We start from the raw sequence: 9413 nt of genomic DNA on the forward strand, positions 1-9413 counted from the left end.
TTTATCATTAACTCACAGTATCTAAACACCTTTTGGGAAAGGTCCGAAGGGCAGACAGAGCTTTTCAACAGCTGAATGCCTCACACTGAAATGACTCTGGAAAAGGCATGTGGAAATAGCAATGGGGATTAACAACTAAAGCAGTTTGGTCCTGTGCTGGTGCATTCTGAAAGGAAAAAATACCTGAAGGAGAAATCAGATAAGCAAAGTAGGCCATATGAGCTGGAACATGTGACCCTGGGGAGAGGGCAGAGCCACTTCTAACTGGGAAATGTGGCCACTGCAAAGTTCATTTTGTAAACTAGACGTTTACACACACACACACACACACACACACCCCTGCATGTGCATGCAAAACTTACATGATATGCATGGGACTCCCACCACTTCTGTGGAAAATTCACTTAAAATCAATTTCCAAACGATACTAATAGAACCTTATTTCAACTTTCCAGAAAATGTAGATTTATATGATTGTAATACTCTCCCCGTACAAGAGCCGTAACTATAAAATCGCTAACAGGAATTAGAAAAAAAGAAAATCTTCGTTAAATTTAATAACTGAGTTGCTAGATAGCCGTCTCATCCCCTCAAAGATGGTGGCCACTTTGACCAAAACATTTTAAAAAGGTTTATATGGTTACACACCCGATTCATGCTGCAGGTTAGAACAAAGCCCGAAGCTAAGAACATCCATGACCAATCATATTCAGCACCAACACAAAGATTCCCCTTCTCTCATGGTCACTGAACAAGAACAGAATTTATTGGGAAGAACAACATCTGATGCTTAAAAATCACAACATTCCAATTAATGATCATTTGAATGAGCACAGGCCAGGGATAGATTAAACGGATTTTTTTAAATCCCCAATTCATAGTCAAGAGCACAATGAGCCTCCCATTTCTCCTTGCTCTAACCACAGAGTCAGGAAGTGCTGTCAGATTCACTGGTATTTCTCAACACTTCTGAGTTCTGTTTCTGTCTATTTCTGACCAACCGTGAGAGCAATGGCCCCATGGCAGCCAGGGAAGGAAAGCAGACGAATAGTGTGCAGGTGTGTGTGAATAAATACGAGCATATACCTATGATTGTGGAGTGCGTCTGCACAGGGATTTGAAAATAAGTCCTTACCCAAAAAAATAAATAAAAGGGGAAAAAAATAAAAAGAGAAGTCCTTACACGGTATTCACTAACTTCACCCAAACACTGTGGCCCACAAGCAAGCACTGTGAAAGCTAAAAAGCCTGGACGAGAATATAAAATATTCTTATTTCTAAAATGAGTATGATTGCGTTTTACAAAATACAGATAGCATCAAAACGCCCCCAACCAAAGCCATTATCATGAGATGTGGCATCATAAGGAACATAATTCAGCTCAGGGGCAGGGGAGATAGTCCGCAGTCCAGACTGCTGACCTGGCAGGTCCATCAGGCTGTCACTGCGGCCCCAATTTCAGGTCCAGCTTCTGGCACGGCCAGGGCTGCTTTTTACAGGGGGTACACTTCTCTACCATGTTTCCCCTTGTGGTTTTTACAGAAGGACTGGTTGCCAGAGTAGGCCCTGGGTGATATTTGGCTTGATGATGAAGCAAGTGACACTCTCTGAAAGGCCAGGCTCAAACAACTAGCATGTCCCACCCCCAGAAAAATCCTTGTTTCTTAATATGTAAATCCTCCTTCGCCTCTCTCTGTCCCTAAAATGGGCAACAGAGGGCTGCCTGAAACCTGCCCACTGAACCTCAGGTACATCCATCCACCTCACTGGAAAGCCAGCCATCTCACAGCACCAAAGCAAAGGTGAGAACACAACTTTGCTTGAGTTCTGGCCCTTTCTGCTGTGCTTTTAAGGTGCCACAGGCAAGGACCTCATAACCAGCAGGTCACCCTCGGGCTCCATTTGGTAAGTACATAGGAAGGCCTGCAAGGTGCCTGGCACGGCTGTAGGCAATCTGGACTTGGCCTCTTACGTGACAACATCCCTTTCAACCTGGAGAAGGTGCTTTCAACATGTAAACCGGTAACACTGTTCTAGTTTGACAGTGGGACTGTGAAGAAAATAAAGCAGGATGACAGGAAAGAGGGTGGCTGGAGAAGGGGCTACCTTGGCTCCTGTGGTCAGGGTGAGTCTCTGAAACAGTGACTTTCGTCCCATGACCTGTATGAGGAGAGCATTCAAGACAGATGCCCCTGAAAACCGTGACGCAGTTACCTCGTAACAGCAACTAGCCTTGGCAGGGTGCTCTGCATTTTGCAAACACCATCTTGCTGAACCCTCTCAGCAATCCTATGAAGTAGGTACTACACAAAGATTATCCCCATTTTACAGGATGAAATGGAAGCTCCAGAAGCCTCCGTAACTCACTCAAGTTCACACAGTGCCAATCTTTGCACCCACACAGACTCAACCAGAAAACGTTCTATCCGTCTCTCGTCTCTCGGTAATGGCCTAGTGTTCGACCTGGAGTCCTCATGGCCCTGACGGAGCCCTCCCCCTGCCCACCCCCTGCCCTGCTCCTGGTGTCACAGAAATAAAGCCTGTAATCCCTAAGGGCTCTGTCACCCACTCTGAATGCACACACAGTGTCTATGATTCCCCTTGAATCTGACAAATTTGGGCTGTCTAGGTCTCCTTGATCTCTGACACCAATGGTCTGTAGTGCATCTGGGGCAACAGAACCCGTGAATGCCTTCTCTACACATTTTTAAAGTCTCAGAAAGACTACTTACATGGATTGCAATTGTTTACACCAGCTCCCAATCCTTGAGGTAGGGGATTCCATTACTTATGACCCCCAGATCCTTCCAAATAACAGGATTCCACTTGTATCACTGATACACAAATAAAAATAAAATACGAACAGGCAAGCCCTCTCAGCTTGAGCTCCAGAATATACTGTATTTCACCAATTCTCAGACACATCTATTTTCTCCACTATAGTACCTGAAACCAAGTATGTTGCAGCTTAACTGGCCTATGTTTTCTTTCTGACGTTACATACAAGAATGATGGATCTTAAGATCAATAGCGGTTTAGGAGAAATTCAAAATTGTGGAAACAGCGGGTTCTCTCCCATTTCCTTTCTTTCCTTCCTGTCCAACTGGCTGGTCACCATGACAGCTTCCTAACTGCCTCCCCATTTCCACTCTTGTCTGACAATCCATTTCCATAAGGCAGGCCATGTGAGCTGCCAAATCTGCACACTAGAGCCTGGCTCTCCTTGTGTCAGACCCTCCAACAGCTCCCACTACTTTAGAATAACAGCAATCCTCCACTACAAGGCCCTGCTGACCTGGTATCTCTGATGCTCTCTCCTGTTCTTCACAAAGGCCAGGTTCAGCCTGCCTCAGGACCTTTGCACAAGCTGCCCTCTGTGCCCAAAGGCTTTGTGGAGGTTGCCTCCTTTCCTTTCCTTTTCTTCCCTTCCCTTTCCTTTTTCCTTTCCTTTCCTTTTTCCTTTCCTTTCCTTCCCCTACCCCTTCCTCTTCCCCTTTCCTTTCCTTTCTTTTCTTTTCACTTAGGTCTCAGCTCAAACATCCTCTATGGAGCCCTCCTAGACCACCCAACGCAGCTGGGAATGCCACCCTCATTCCTGACTGCAGTTACTAAATGCTTGAAACTAGCTTTTCACGGGGCACCTGGGTGACTCAGTTGGTTAGGTGTCTGTCTCTTGATTTCAGCTCAGATCATGATCTCTAGGTTGTGGGATCGGCCCCCTGTCAAGCTCTGTGCTCACCGTGGAGTCTGCTTGAGGATTCTAGCTCTCCCTTGCCCTATGCCCCTCCCTTCTCTCAAGTGCACCCATTCTCTCTCTAAAATAAATAAATCTTTTTTTAAATAAATAAATCTTAAAAAAGAACTAGCTTTACATTTATTTATTTTATTACCTTTTTCTTCCTTGATACCATAAAGCCTCAAAGGGTCAAGAACCTTGTCTTTCTTGAGCACTGCTTATCCCCAGGTCCTAGGTACACAATGAATCCTCTACAAATATCCATTTAACACAAGAACCAAAATAGAAGAAATTGCTAAACTACATTCTTTCTCATAGTTACTTTCTTTCATTAACTTCCAGCTAATGAAACCAAAAAAATTGCTGGCAATGATTATTTTGAAGTGTATTTGTGATTCCTCCTCAAAAAGACAAAAATTTTAAAAAAGAAACAAACTTCCAGTGGGGTTTCTGAGGAGCAAATGCTTTGCCTTACAACATAACCACTCAAAAATTTCCCATATGCTTCTAAATTGTATCTTTAAAAGCTTTATCTGGAACTGGACAATTTCAAAACCCATTGATCTTGCAATGAAGTATAAAACATACCACAGAATTCTTATAATTCTTCTAGAAACCTGTCTGCCAAATGACATATTGTTTCCTTTTGCTTAGTGTTCACCTTTGAACTTCCCTCTACAGTGTTTACAATTTTAAAATCCCAGCTTTAGCTCTAGTTCCCAGTTTAAAATTGTTTAATCATCCACATTCACTATTTTTATCACCAAACACACTGGAAAGAAGAAATAACTTGCTTCATCTACTAAATACTAAAGTTTCAAAACAAAAACAAACCAAACTATTCATGTCTTTGGATGTTATCTTCTTATGTGACTCTCCTTATGAGACTCAAAATGTTAAAAACATAAACATCACACACACTCCCTTCTCACAAAAAGGAGGAAAACCTAATGTGTCATAATAGGAATATGCATGATTTAAGGTCATTAATTTTGTATCACAAGAGATCATCTAGAAACAAACCTAATCTTAAAAACAGGAAGAAAACGTATTCTGCAAACATTTTGAAGCATTGCCCATACCTTCATTATCTGTAGTTTATTGTGTGGGTGATGACATCCACAAACGATGAAAAACTGCTATTTCTTACTACTTTCTTTCCCAAATTTCCATGTGGACGATCCCGTAACTTACCCTTTCAAACTGTAGAATCAAAGCTACCCTTAGCTTCTTTGGTGAACATTTTAGACAAAATTTGTGTTCATTTCTGAACAATTCTCTAATACTACTTTTTTGTATTTTTATAATACTTTCAACAAAAAAAAATGACCGTTAAAAAATAGATTATGCTCTGGTTAAAGTGTAAAATTTAAAAAAATGAATACATCGAAAGGAGGGTTTGGTCTAATGTCTTATTAATCATAACATATTTAATTATTTGATGTATTTAAGTGATTAAAAAGAATATAGTTCCTATAACGCAAGGGAAGGAAAGTCAATGGAGGTTTGGGGAGTCTAGGACTTTTATCAGATGACCTGAGCAAGAAAGCCAAAAACAGACCCAACGTTACTTCATAATCTAAACCATTTGCAGTGGCCATTACATTATTTCCAAGAAGTTAAACCTGCCATCCTTCACCTACCTCCTTCTAAAACAAGCAATCTTTAATAAGTAGTGTGAAATCTGAGGAGGTCACCGAACATTAAAATTGGCTTAATTTCTCCTGTTTTAGACTCCAAATGCTACCCAGGCAATTCAAAACATGTCACTAAGTTACAAAGAAGAGTTTTTTTGGTAACAAATCCCAAAAGAAACTAGTGAGCACCTCTTGAATATGCAGAGGTTATTCCACACAGTGCAGTGGAAAGATCCATGGGCTCCCGAGGCACACACACCCCAGCTTAAAAATCGCAGCTTTGCTACTTATTAGCTACGTGACTCAGCCAGTCACTTCATGTCACCCAAAGAAAGAAGATAACGACAGCTATCCTGTGTTGGAATAAAGAGGATGCACTGTCAACTACCCAGGACGAGGCCAGGCCCTGAGCCAGCCCATAGAGATAACTCGGATTACAGTCCAGAAAGCCCTTGTTCTAAGCCTTCTTATTCATGCCCTACCCTTGGTACTGTACGAAATAGAATGAATATATTTTTCTTGGATGAGTCATGGCTTTGCAGAGCTTCAGAGTCTTCATCCTGAATATCAATGCTCATTGCATCATACTGGGAGTCAGAAAAATGGCAAAAATCAGAATAAGTGAGAAGCTATTTTCTTAGAGTCCTGATGCAACTGGGTTTCTCAGCATTTGTTTCTCTCTTAAAAGTACTGAAAAAAAAAAAAGTCCAGCTTAGTTGGAGACCCCCCGAGGCCCAGAATGGTCAAACTTATTCTATCATGAAAAACTAAGAGTAAAGAGTACAGCTGATTAAGTAAGATTTTCAAGCAGTGTTTGTCTTAACACCTGAACACTATGGTTTCCAGAAAGAAAAATCTGCCCAAGGAAATAGTCCAAAAAAGGTAGAAATACAAAAGAGAGACTTTTAAGAGTGTTTATTCCTTAAAAAGATTGTTAGACAGTATCCGTGTGGTGAGAGCATTATTTTGGGGAGAGGGCAAGCAGTGGGATCACTAAATTAACCCCTCCAGCTCTACGGGAACACAAATGCACCTTGTCCACCAGCATTATCCACAGCACCACCTACTGCCACACTGTGCCTACAGCAGCTTTGGTACCGCAGGGCCCCAAGAATTAGCCATGACTTTGATTAGCCAAGTAAACTGTTTAGGGATGAAAGAGGTATCATTTGAAAGTTAAAAGTGGGTGGAGGAGGAAATTCAAAATAAAAGTAAACCTCTGACAATCTCTTAAAATATCCAGGCAGCAAACATAATCATTTGGTTACATGGCCAAGTAAGTGGTTTTCATTTTTCTTACGTTAGCTAATTGCGCTGCTCTAATGATTTTAAAGCACAAGAATTATAGGATCTGGTCGATGTATATACAACACGCCTGTTTCTGTTTCACCACCTGTGGACCCAGTGGGAGTCACCTAAATGTTGTGTCACCATGGTGGAATTTCAAGTAGGAATCGCAAGTATTATTGTCAACCTCAACAATGAGGATGGGTCATAGTGGGGTCCAGAGCCCACATTTCCCCTAATGTCTAGGCTTCTCCTTAGACATTTAGGCCCTTGAGGATAACTAAGTCTCTTTAGTATGAAATGTACTGGGTGGGATAGGACTGCTCAGGACTGTGTTCTCTTGTCCTTACAGATCTGCTATACATTGTGCATAAGAATATACTGAGCAGATTGTCAGTCATAAGCTAAACAACCACCCAACCTCAATTCTGATCTAAAAATAAGCCACAGACTTAAAATAGACCATGACTTGAAAAGAGCTGGGATCTGAAAAACAAAACAACTGTTTTCCAAACAGAAAAACACATGGACTGATAACAAAAATCGAAAATAAGACTAGGTGACACTTATGTAGCACTGTGTTCCAGGCACTGCTCAAAGCACTTTACAGATTATCAGGCTGACAGAGCAAGGCCACCTCCCCGCTCAATTAGTGACTTTACTGTTGGAAGGTCCGCAGCAGCACCATAAATACCATAGGATAAGTCGATGGGATGCTACGGACAAAGGAGTCTGGCTTATCGTGACCTCGCCCGTACGTTAAAATAATTATGCTTAATCAATAGCTCCTCCGGAAGACCGGGGGTGTGACGTCACAGGTCAGTGCAGGTATTTTCCGTGGAGTGACTCCACTGCAATTTGGGGAGACGATGCTGAACGTGGGTCTTCCACACCAACAGGGGAGAGGAGAAAAATGAAAGTCGTGCTATTTACGCTGCAAAAAGGCCTCTTCTGCTGTCACAGTCCCCTTCTCCAAAACAAACCAGCCGTGCAGCCTTGTCACAGATGTGGGCAGATTTTGCACAGGACACGGGGGTGAGGAAAAACCCAGAGTCCGCCTGCATCCTAGGCAGCGAAGAAAGCCTGTTCATTTTTGGGGCTCAGGAAATCTGAGTCACAACTCCAAGGGTCGAACAGCCGGGCCCCAGGTGTCTTGTTTCCACTTTCCCAAGTAACCGAAGCGCTCGGCGAAGTTGGCTCCGCGGCCGCCCCAGCAGCCCGCGCAGCGCGGGACCTGCCCCCGCCGCCGCCTCCACGCACCTCCCGCGCGGCGACGCCGAGGGCATGGGCCGGCCGGCAGGCACCGGCGGATGCCCCCGGGCGCCGGGCGAGCGCAGCGCGGGGGAGCCCCGCACAGTCCCGCTTACGTCCGACCCGCCCGCTTTCAAAGCAGGCGGAGACCACCGAGACCACCGAGGCCGCGGGGCGCCGCAGGGGGTAACCGCCGGCGAACTTTCGGAGCCTCCGATCTGCACCTCCCGCAGAATTCCCGGCCGCGATTAGGAGATGCTGGGACCCCCCGCCCCGCCCCGCCCGGCCCCGCACGCAGCCCCGCGGCCCGAGCCCCGGCGAGGAGGAGGAGGAGGAGGCGGAGGAGGAGGAGGAGGAGGAGGAGGGCGGAGCGCAGCCCGGGTCCCTCCGCGCTTCCCGAGCCTCGCCCCGCGCCGCGGCCCCTGCCCGGCCTCCGCGCCCAGCCCGCGCGCGCAGCCCGGCGCCCCCCCCCCCCCCGCGCCGCCGCCGGGGCCGTGCGGGCCAGTGCGGCTCCGGGCCGGGGCCGAGGCTCCGAGGCGGACCCCCCGCTCCGGCCGCGCGCCGCTCGGGCATTGTCCGCGGCCGCCCGCCCGCCCGCCCGCCCCCGGCGCAGCCTTACCTCGGCCGCGCTGCCCGGTCCCGGAGGTGCGGCCCCTGCCGGCGCCAGGCTCCCGGGGCCCGCGGGGAGGGGGCCGCCGCCAAGTCCTCGCGCCGCCCCGCGGGGCCACGGGGGGAGCCGAGCCGGCGGGCCGGGGGCGCGGGGGCGCGGGGGCGCGAGGCCGTGGAGGGCCGGCGGGCGGCGGCCGCGAGGGCTAGGTCCGCGCCGAGGGGAGGGCTCGGGCGGGCTTCGCGGAGCGCGAGGGAGGGAACTTGGAGCGAGTTGCCGCGGCCCAGAGCGCGTGTCCCCGCGGAGCGTGCACGCCCCCATCGGGCGCCCCGCCCCGGCCCCGGCCCCGCCCCCGCCGCCCGGCCCCGCCCCCGGCCCCGCCCACCCCAAGCCCCTCCCGCGCGCCCGCCCCCGCTCCCACCTTCCAACCCCTTCCAGACTCGGCGGCCGCCCCCGCCCGGTGCAAGCATCCCCAGGACCTCGACCGCCCGCCCGGAAGCCCCAGACCCGACCCCTGCGGGCGGGGCACCTGGAGTCCGTGTTGTGGCTGCGATAACCGCACCTGGCAGTCCCCCCACCCAGATGATCGTGGCGCCTGACGTTTCCTACGGACTCGCTTCTGCACACCCAGTGCACCCTGCTTAGCATTTCTACACCTCATTTCTGAAGGCATTTTTAAGACTCCAAAGCGGTGTGGAGAAAACAGAAAAGAATATAGAAAAATACCTCAAGCACGGTGTGCGGCCCCTACGGTATGGGCCGGCTGATGTTTCCGAATTAACTAAATGTTTTGGGGGTACATCATCATTCATGTCGTGATGTGTGGTTTCGTCATGCTTTTTCTTTAGATTTGCTTAATCACCCGGTCGGTTTTTCCAGGGATTTGTTGTTTTAG

At 47.8% G+C, this 9413-nt stretch overlaps 1 protein-coding gene across 6 annotated transcripts in view; it reads right to left on the reverse strand.

The window, feature by feature from the left end:
* FAM110B (family with sequence similarity 110 member B) overlaps window positions 1-8659 on the reverse strand; it is a 145171-nt gene extending 136512 nt beyond the window's left edge. For all 6 annotated transcript variants that reach the window (XM_055318460.1, XM_055318459.1, XM_055318454.1 and 3 more), the window contains exon 1: window positions 8531-8659. The gene's annotated coding sequence lies outside the window, so the exon portion shown is untranslated. The remainder of the gene's footprint in view (window positions 1-8530) is intronic.
* Window positions 8660-9413: the final 754 nt, after the last annotated feature.

This window comes from Nyctereutes procyonoides, unplaced genomic scaffold (genome assembly GCF_905146905.1).
Source record: "Nyctereutes procyonoides isolate TBG_1078 unplaced genomic scaffold, NYPRO_anot_genome, whole genome shotgun sequence".
Taxonomy (NCBI): Eukaryota; Metazoa; Chordata; class Mammalia; order Carnivora; family Canidae; genus Nyctereutes; species Nyctereutes procyonoides.